A 9,274-nucleotide genomic window follows, 5' to 3' on the forward strand; every position below is an offset into this window, starting at 1 on the left:
CCGCCTTTCCGAATAGGCACATCGCACTTGTTGTGATGGTCCCCAAAAAGTCCACCACATACAAGTTGTGTTCGCGATACCCAACGAAAGCAACTTTTAGAGTCTTGCTCCACAAGAGGACCACAATATCATTATCAATAAAGACGGCGAAACCCATCTTGCCAAGGGCGGAAACGGAAAGCAAATTGTAACCAAGGGTTTTGACAAGCATGACATCCACAAGAGTAATGTTGTGTGCAACCACAACCTTGCCAAAACCCAATACCTCGGATGTAGAATTATCGCCAAAGGAGACGGTGATATCATTTATGTTAGGCCTCAACTCCTTGACGAGGTTCTTTCCGCCGGTCATATGACTTGTACATCCACTATCAAGTACCCATTTTGAACCTCCGGCGGCATAGTCCTACATGAGATCAATTCTTGGATTTAGGTACCCATTTCGCAATGGGTCCTCTTTTGTTAGCAACAAGGGTCTTTGGGACCCAAATAGACCAAGCAACATAACCATCATATGGGCCAACATATTTAGCATAAACATCACCATAATAATCTTTAAATAAAACATAGTGAGGGTTAGCAATTCCCGCATCATCAGCATTCATGGTTTTGCCCTTGGAGGCTTCACCATTAGTGACGTCTTTCTTCTTCTCTTGTGCGGGCTTGGCCTTTTGCTTGTTTGCCTTCTTTGCCTTGGCAATATAACCAAGGCCCTCCTTCCCATTGTTTGATCTTTGCTTATTCAAAAGATCATCCAAAGAAAGTTTACTTTGGGGAGAGGAGGCCTTAGCAAGTTCATCCTTCAACCTAGCATTTTCCTCAACAATATTTGCATGATCACATAGAGGAGTAGAGGAACTAGGCACATCATATGAAGCAAGCCTAATTTGAAGTTGCTCATAGGATTTGGATAGGAGAGTGAATTCACTCTTCAAAGCTTTGTGAGCTTTGTCTAGTTCATCTAGATCCTTCACAAGTTTCTCATGATCAACCTCAAATTGGGCCTTTTCCTTTTTAAGCACTTTAGACTTAGCCCTAGCAAGATCTCTAGCTTTTGTGAGCTTGTTAATTTTATCTTGAGGCTCTTCAAGAGTTTCTAGCCTCTCCTCAAGAGAAGCTATAGTTTCTTGACTTTCCTCAAGAGCATTTTTAAGGGCATGGATTTCAAGAGAGTCTTCTCTCTCTATTTGACCCTTTTTCTCAAGCATATCACTTTGTTGAGCTATACGAACCATGAGGTTTGAAACATGCTTTTTAGTGTTACCTTGTAGGTTGAGAATGAAATCATCAAAATCTAGCATTTCTTGTTTCACTTTTAGACTAGCATCATCAACCCCTAGATCACTAGATATGTTAGGCATAGAGAGGCTAGGAGATGATACCTCGGAGGATTTAGCCATGAGGCAACTTTCTTCCTCCACAAGAATGACCTCATTGGGGGATTCACTTGGTGATGAAGAGTTAGTGGAGAGGGAGGCAAGAGCGACCAATCCATTAGAGGTTGCATCTTCTTCATCATCAACATCATCATCTTCGGAGGTATACTCTTCTTGAGTTGATAGCACAATAGGTGTGTCCAAGGAGGACCTTGCCATGAAGCAATGTGCATTCTTGATATGAGGGTTCTCATTGGGAGATTCAAAGAGAGATGAAGAGGGTATGTTGGTGGTGACGATGGCGGCCAATTCCTTTGAGCTTTCTTCATCTTCATCACCACTAGAACTTTCAACTTCATCGGATGAATATTCTTCCCTTGTTACTAGCACAACTCTTGAGGGCCTCTTTCCCTTCTTGGTCTTGTTGTTGTAGAACTTCTTGTTGGGGGCTTTTGAATATTTGCCCTTTGTGTCTTTGCTCTTGTCCTTGGGAATGAGCCTCCCATTATGAAGCTCTCTATTCTCATAGGGGCATTCGGCAATGAAGTGACGCTTGTCATCACAATTGTAGCATGATCTTGTCTTTGGACCAAAGCTAGTGAACCCACTTTTGTTGTTCCTCTTGATGTTGTCTTCCTTGGCCTTGGAGGGATCAACCCAAAAGGATTTTGCATGGAAGGCCATGTGATCATGGTAGTGGCATTGCAAATCTTCCGGATAGGACATACTCCAAGATGCCCTATAAGATTCTTGAGGAATCACTTTTTCAACGGAGTTGACCACCAAGGCAAGGTTGGAACCGTTTGCCATCCCAAGAGCACGATTGCGAGAATCATGAGAGGTTTCCTCAAGCACCTTGAGAGCTTGCATCTCGTGCACGACTTGTTGAGAGGTGAGAGAGGAATAGCATTCCCTCCCCACAAGAGTCTTGACATCAATGGGTACAAATGGCATCATGCATTCAATGTACTTCTCCTTGATCCAAGAGTCATTGATGTGGGTGGCACCAATAAGCTGGAAGGCATCGGCAACGGTGAGAAGTCTTCCATACATGTCTTCATGATCTTCATCCGGTAGCCTCATGAACCCTTCGGCTTTATTCTTAAGAGCATTATACTTGTTCCTCCTTGTGCTCTCACTTCCAATGCAACTAGCGGTCAAACCATCCCAAGCTTCCTTGGCGGTGGTGTAGTTCCGGACACGATGCAATTCCTTTGTCCCCACACTAGTTTGAATCATGTACGTGGCGGTGTTGTTGAGTTGACTATCAACCGCTTCTCTTCTAGTCAACTTGTCGGGGTTGTATGGCTTGAAGCCCTCCAAGATGATTCTCCATAATTCATTGGAGGCACTACAAACATGAGAGCGGAACTCAAATTGCCAAGTATCGAAATTATCAATAGAAAACTTAGGTGGGTAGCCCCGAATGTTCAAATGGGGATGGGGAACCGGTATATCGGGAGATAGGAAAGGTGGAGCTACTCGATTGTAGCTTTCACCTCCACTAGTTCCCCTAGGAGATGTAATAGTGTTTAAGTTATCACCTTCCACGGGTTTGGTAGATGAGGGTAAGTCCGAAGCATCTCCCTCATCTAACGCACCCGTGTCCTTTACCTCTACACTAGGAGTCTTGGGAAGGGCCGGAGTCAAAAGCTCGGCAATCATCTTTTTCATGCTTTCCATTTGGGCTTCCATGGAGGACTTCAACGAATTGAAGTCTTCCATGGAGACCGTCTTGGCGGCCCCTTCCGAGGACTCCTCGGACGGCATACTCTTAGGCGGTTAAGCCCGAAATAAGAGTTGAGGCTCTGATACCAATTGAAAGGATCGTATGCCGCACCTAGAGGGGGGGGTGAATAGGTGCTAACCAATTTTTAGTTCTTTTTCAACTTAGGCTTGACACAAAGGTAAATTCTCTAGATATGCAACTAAGTGAATATACCTATATGACAAGGATATCAACTAAGCAAGATATAGCTACGCAATAGAAGATAGAGTGGGATAGAGGTAACCGAGAGTGGAGCACGCGATGACACGGAGATGATTCCCGTAGTTCCCTTCCTTTGCAAGAAGGTACGTCTACGTTTGGAGGAGTGTGGTTGCTACGCAAGCCAAACCAACAGCCACGAAGGCTTCACTCGGATCTCCCGTGAGCAACGCCACGAAGGCCTAGCCCACTTCCACTAAGGGATTTCCTCGAGGCGGAAACCGGGCCTTTACAAAGTTCTTGGGGCACACATCCACAACCAAATTGGAGGCTCCCAAATCTGTAACAATACAACAATCAACAACAACACATCAACAACAAATCAACTAGGGAACCAAATAGGAACACTAGCATGAGATCCCTCAAACAAGTGAGGGGAAATGAAGAACGCTTCGGTGAGGATGTAGATCGGTGTCTTCTCCTTCGAATCTCCAAAGATCAAGAGCTTTGGTTGGGGGAGGAAGGAGATCTTGCAAATCTTGAGTTTCTTGAGGTGGCTCTAATGGAGGTGGCTTGGCAGATTTCTTGTGTAATGACTGAGCAAGCAACCAAGGTAGAAGAAGGGGGTATTTATACCTCCCCTCAAAATTGAGCGGTTGCAGCTTCCGGGGGGCCGGATATTCCGGCCTAAGTAAGGGCCGGATAATCCGCCCCCCCCCGGAAAATCCGGCCTTCGGGACAAAACCGTGACTTTATCCGGCCAAATGTCCGGCCCCTATACTGAGAAGCAAATCTTCAGGTCCTTAGCCAAAATCGAGGGGGCCGGATATTTCCAAAATATCCGGCCCGGATATTCCGGCCCTGGTACAATACCGGGACAATATCCGGGCAAAAATCCGGCCCCAATACTGCGCTGCTTTTCCTCATGAGACTTAGCCAAAAACAGGGGGCCGGATATTTCAACAATATCCGGCCCGGATTATCCGGCCTAGCCAACTTTTTCTGATTACTTTTGACAGACGATCAAATCCAACACACATGAATAAATATCTATGTAATCCCTGTACCACTTAAACAAACATTAGTGTATCACATATATTGACATCAAACACACAAAACATAATGTGAGAGATGTTCTTTCACCGGGGGCTCTCATCGGGGCGCGGTTGAAGTTGTTGTTGTTGGCATGGTGGTTGTTGTTGCTGTTGTTGTTGTGGTGGCCTCCTGGCCTTGGGTTTCCTCCACTCCGGTTCTGAAAACCGGGGCGAGACATCTGCATCCGCGGCTTGTTGTTTCTTGGGGCAAAGCCTCCGCTTGAGCTGGGGCGATACCTTGGGGTATTGTTGGGCCCACTTTGGTGCATCATGCGGCGTTTGCGGTTCTCGTTGGCTTGGTGGAGTTTTCCCTCCATTTGAATGGCGGAATCCACCAGGGCTTCAAGGTCGGCAAAGGGGATGTTGACTAGCACAGTCTGCATCTCATCGTGCAGACCATTCAGGAATGTCTCCTTTCTTTTCTCTGTGGTGTCAGTTTCATCGGGGGCGTACCTTGACAGGGTGAGGAACCTGTCGCGGTATTCTACCACCGACATCCGGCCTTGCTTGAGTTCACGGAACTCGTCCCTCATTTGCTTGATCAAACCCGGGGGCACGTGATACTTGCTGAACTTGAGCTTGAAATCAACCCAAGTCATGATTTGTCCTGCGTTCATAGCACGGGTGCTGGTCCACCAAGCTCTTGCTGGTCCTGCTAAGTAGTGCGTGGCAAACAGCACTTTCTCATTGGCGTCAACTCCAGCCACTTCTAGGTTGTTCTCCATAGTCTGGAGCCAATCATCGGCATCCAGGGGTTCTTCAGTCTTGCTGAAAACAGGTGGGTTGGTGTTTTGGAAGTTCTTGAGCTTTGATCCTGGGTGATCATGGTTCCCGTGACCTTGGTTGTTGTTGGCTATCTGTTGCAGGGCAGCTATGTTGGCTTGTCTTTCAGCCCTTTCATCCTCTCTATCAGCCATCAAAGTCTGCAGCAGTTGCATCATGGCATCTTGACTTGCTGCGAGTTGGAGGGGCCATCTGAACATGGAGATAGATCATGAGATGAGAGGGAATTTTCTATGGCTTATTTTGGGTAAGTTCAAAAATTTAAAACTTGAATTCTTTTGATGTTAACACAAACACATATTCATTCATTCATTCATCATATATTACAAGCTTAACACACCAATGGTTTTAAGAACCATTTCCTCGCGCTACGATACAAAGGACGGGATACAAACTCACACCTACACATGTGAACTAGTGCAACTACTCCTCATCATCATCATCCACATCGATCGGGATGATTCCATCCTCTCCGGCCTCCAGAAACTCGTAGTCCTCCTCATCAGTGAACTCATCCTTCTCGAAGTTATCGTCATCACTCAGGAAGGCTTCTCCTCCCTGAATGTCTTCACCGTCTTCTTCCATCTCATTCAGCTGGTCCTCTTGGGCCTTGACAGTGGCCTCCAAGGATACTATCTTTGCGCGGAGGCGCGCAATGGTAGCGTCCTTCTTGGCACGCTGCTGGCGGAGTGTCTTGCGGTCCTTCGCAAGCAACTTGATCACATCGGCGTGCTGAGCCAGTGCAAGGTGAGTCTGGTTGGCGTAGCCATGTGCGTTGTCCAGCTCCTTCTGGGTCTCGTACAGCATAAAGTCCAGATGCTCCACGTGGTGCCTCAGCTCGGGGTGGGACTGCAGGTCCATGGGTTCTCCAGCGGAGTTACGCCTTGCGAGATGCGCAAAGCGATCCCCCTGGATGGCTGCCACATTCTGTCCGCACAGACGGGCAAGTGCTTCCTGAAGAGCACGTGCGAGTCCGTCCAGCCAGTTGCTTTCCCTGAAGGAAAAGAGGATCCTCTCAGAGGTAGGAGGCTCCATCTTGCCCCTCAGATCAGCGGTGATAACCCACTGAAGCTCCCCTCCGGGCTGGTCGTTGACCTCGACTCCGTGGAACTCGGGGTGCAGGCGTCCAAGGAACTCAGAGAGGGCATCTAGGTCCCTTTCAAAGATCAGACTCCCGCCATTCACCAACTGGTAAAACTTGGTGTTGGCTGGCTCCATCTGAAAGTGAGTTGGATGAGTAAGTTAGAGATGTGAACAAGTGTGGCAAAATTTTATGCAGATTCATAAGGAAGAGCATGGCTTCTTATTTCGAAAAGATCTCAAAGAGAAGAAAATGACTAAGTTTTTCAGAAATATTCACTTCATTTGTTTTTTTGAACCTAAGTTTTTCAGAACGTCCATTCTAACTAGGGTCTCCTAAGGTCAAACAATGGCTCTGATACCAACTTGTCAACACCCGGATTTTTAAGTCTCGGTGCCTATTATGCCATTCATCGCAATCCTAGGAATAATGTTGTTGCGAGACATAACAGTTGATATCATAAGTCATCATTCATTACAAACCATAATCGTCTTACAAAAGTAGATCACATGATCCAATATTACAACCATAGTCGATCTATTGATCAACGAACATCACAAATATTACAAAGCGGAAGCGTAGTAGTAGTAGTGGAATATCTAATTCCACATGCCAACGCTTTACGTCAGAAGAACTCCTAGTTGTTGTAGACGTCCTGCTGGCCGTCATCTTCATACTGCTGCTCCTCTTCATAGTCTGGCCATTTGAATAGCCAGGGACACAGCCGTGAGTACTTTTAAAGTACTCGCAAACTAATACTATTGTAATTACTATCAATTTTATTAAGGGGATGCTAAGCTCTAGGTTTATTTGCATAAAGCCAATTTTAGTTCATAAACATTTAGTAAAATACTCCTCATTTGCTAACTAACTCAAGTGGGAACATTAGTGTCATTCCCACAACAGACCACAACTCTGTTGTGATTCAACATTCAAGTTCACCATTCATTTCACCATTCATGTCAGAAATATCTGATAGCGGAACAGTATGGCCTTTCCAATCGTCCGTAACCGTGGACACGGCTATTCGAATAGGTTTACACTCTGCAGAGGTTGCACACTTGTGCCACAACATTTGATTACATCCGTCAGGGATAACCCTGAATAATCGTAACTCAGTACGCGGATCATCAACCCTAACCTTTCCCTTACATATCCTAGTATAGGCACCTCTCCCCATGAGCTTGGCCTCCCAGTGAAGACAAACCATCAGCCTGGGAACTGCACAGGGCTTGGGCCGGACATTCACCTCATATTCACGTCATTTCACATTATTTCACATTCCACGGAGGCAGCCTCGGCATAACCCCTATGACGCTTGTTTAGAGGGAACCCATACTAAGACACATAAACTTCCAGCTAAGCCCTACCCATAATCAGGTATTGTGGGGGTACTTGTAAATTGGAATGGTTTCGCATCCGAACCCAACCATCAGTTTTATCAAATTCATGTCATTGTCATTCAAGTCACATTCACCTTCAAAATCATTCAATGTCATTTCATTTCACAATGTTCCCATCTAGAGTAGTCAATTTTATTTGTTTAGCACTAGCCACTAGTCATGAGGGGTGCTAACTAGTTTTGATTGTCCTAGGCTAACTTTGATGATCTTGTTCTACTCTAGACCAAGTGAATCATGAATCAAAAAGTACTTTGATAAAACAAAAGCAATAACGCTTGTAAGTAAAAACTTGTAAGTAAAAACTTGGGATGGGCTCATTAATCATAAAGTAAAACGTGGGGTGCCTTGCTCTTGTAGAGCTTTGCACTTTGCAAGTAAATTAGCTTGCCTTGGTTGGCGTACTGATCAAAGTGGTCTTCCTCTCCTTGGAAGTAGACCTCCTCCTCTTGATACTCCTCGGTACTAGCGTCTAAAAACGAATACGATACATACAATCACCAAACAAAACTTAAACACTAGGCTAAGCACACACATGAGTCACACAAACTAGGCTAACATCACAACATTATTATTATGTTGGTTGAGTTTGTTTTCTTCTTTAAGAAAAATAATTTCTCTCATTACGATATATCATTTAGTGTTTCTATTTAATTCTTTGGAGAAATAATTTCCTCTCACTGAATCTTGTTAAGATTTAATTTCCTCAAATAATAATATATGACCTAGGTTGACCAAGGTCAACCTCTTCATAATCATCATTTGGGAAAATGATTTAAATGAGGTGCTACACCTCATATAATTTAATACTAACATTATAATGATTTAAGGTCATCCAATAATTCAATATGAGATTTAGTAGACCATGGTCCCTACCTCGTTTTGAGTTATTTGAGACAAGATTTAAATGAGAGAAAAGCTCCCATACTATTTAATAAATAACTTTGGCACAATATAAATGGACTAGAAATAGCCATAGATCCATTTTTTAAACTAGACCATGATCATACAAACAACTATGTCATATTTTTACATAATCTTATAGACAATATGAAATATGATTTTTGAGAGTTGGAATCAACTCAAAAGCATTTTTGGTTAATTTTTAATAATTGTTTGAAGTTGCAAAAGGCCCTGCCTTGTTATTTTTGTCACATTAATTCTACAAATAATCTAAGGTTGAGACCAGTGTAGTTTTGTAGATAATTTGATAAGCTTTCCAAATATATAAAATTTGTCAAATTTGGTTTGGTGGATTTTATTCTATTCAAATTTGAAAACAGCATCTGTGAGCAATTTAGAAAATTTGAAAATTCATATTTGGATTACGTGGGCTTGTGGGAAAGAGAATGGGCTGCACAGGGGAAAAAGTAAACGGGCCGGCCCAGCTGCACGTCTCGCGTGAGCGGGCCGCCTGACAGTGGGAGCCACTCGTAAGTGGATCTTAACGGGCGAAGCGGTAAGTTCTATCCTGCGCCGCAGGATTAGAGGAGAAATCAACGGCCCAGGTTCATCATCGACGGCGACGAGAGGCGCGGCTACTGGCGGCGAGGCTAGGGGACGGAAGGCTCACCAGCGGCGCGGCGATGGTCGGCGACGTGCTGTGGCGAGGT

This window comes from Lolium rigidum, chromosome 3 (genome assembly GCF_022539505.1).
Source record: "Lolium rigidum isolate FL_2022 chromosome 3, APGP_CSIRO_Lrig_0.1, whole genome shotgun sequence".
In the NCBI taxonomy this organism is placed as follows: Eukaryota; Viridiplantae; Streptophyta; class Magnoliopsida; order Poales; family Poaceae; genus Lolium; species Lolium rigidum.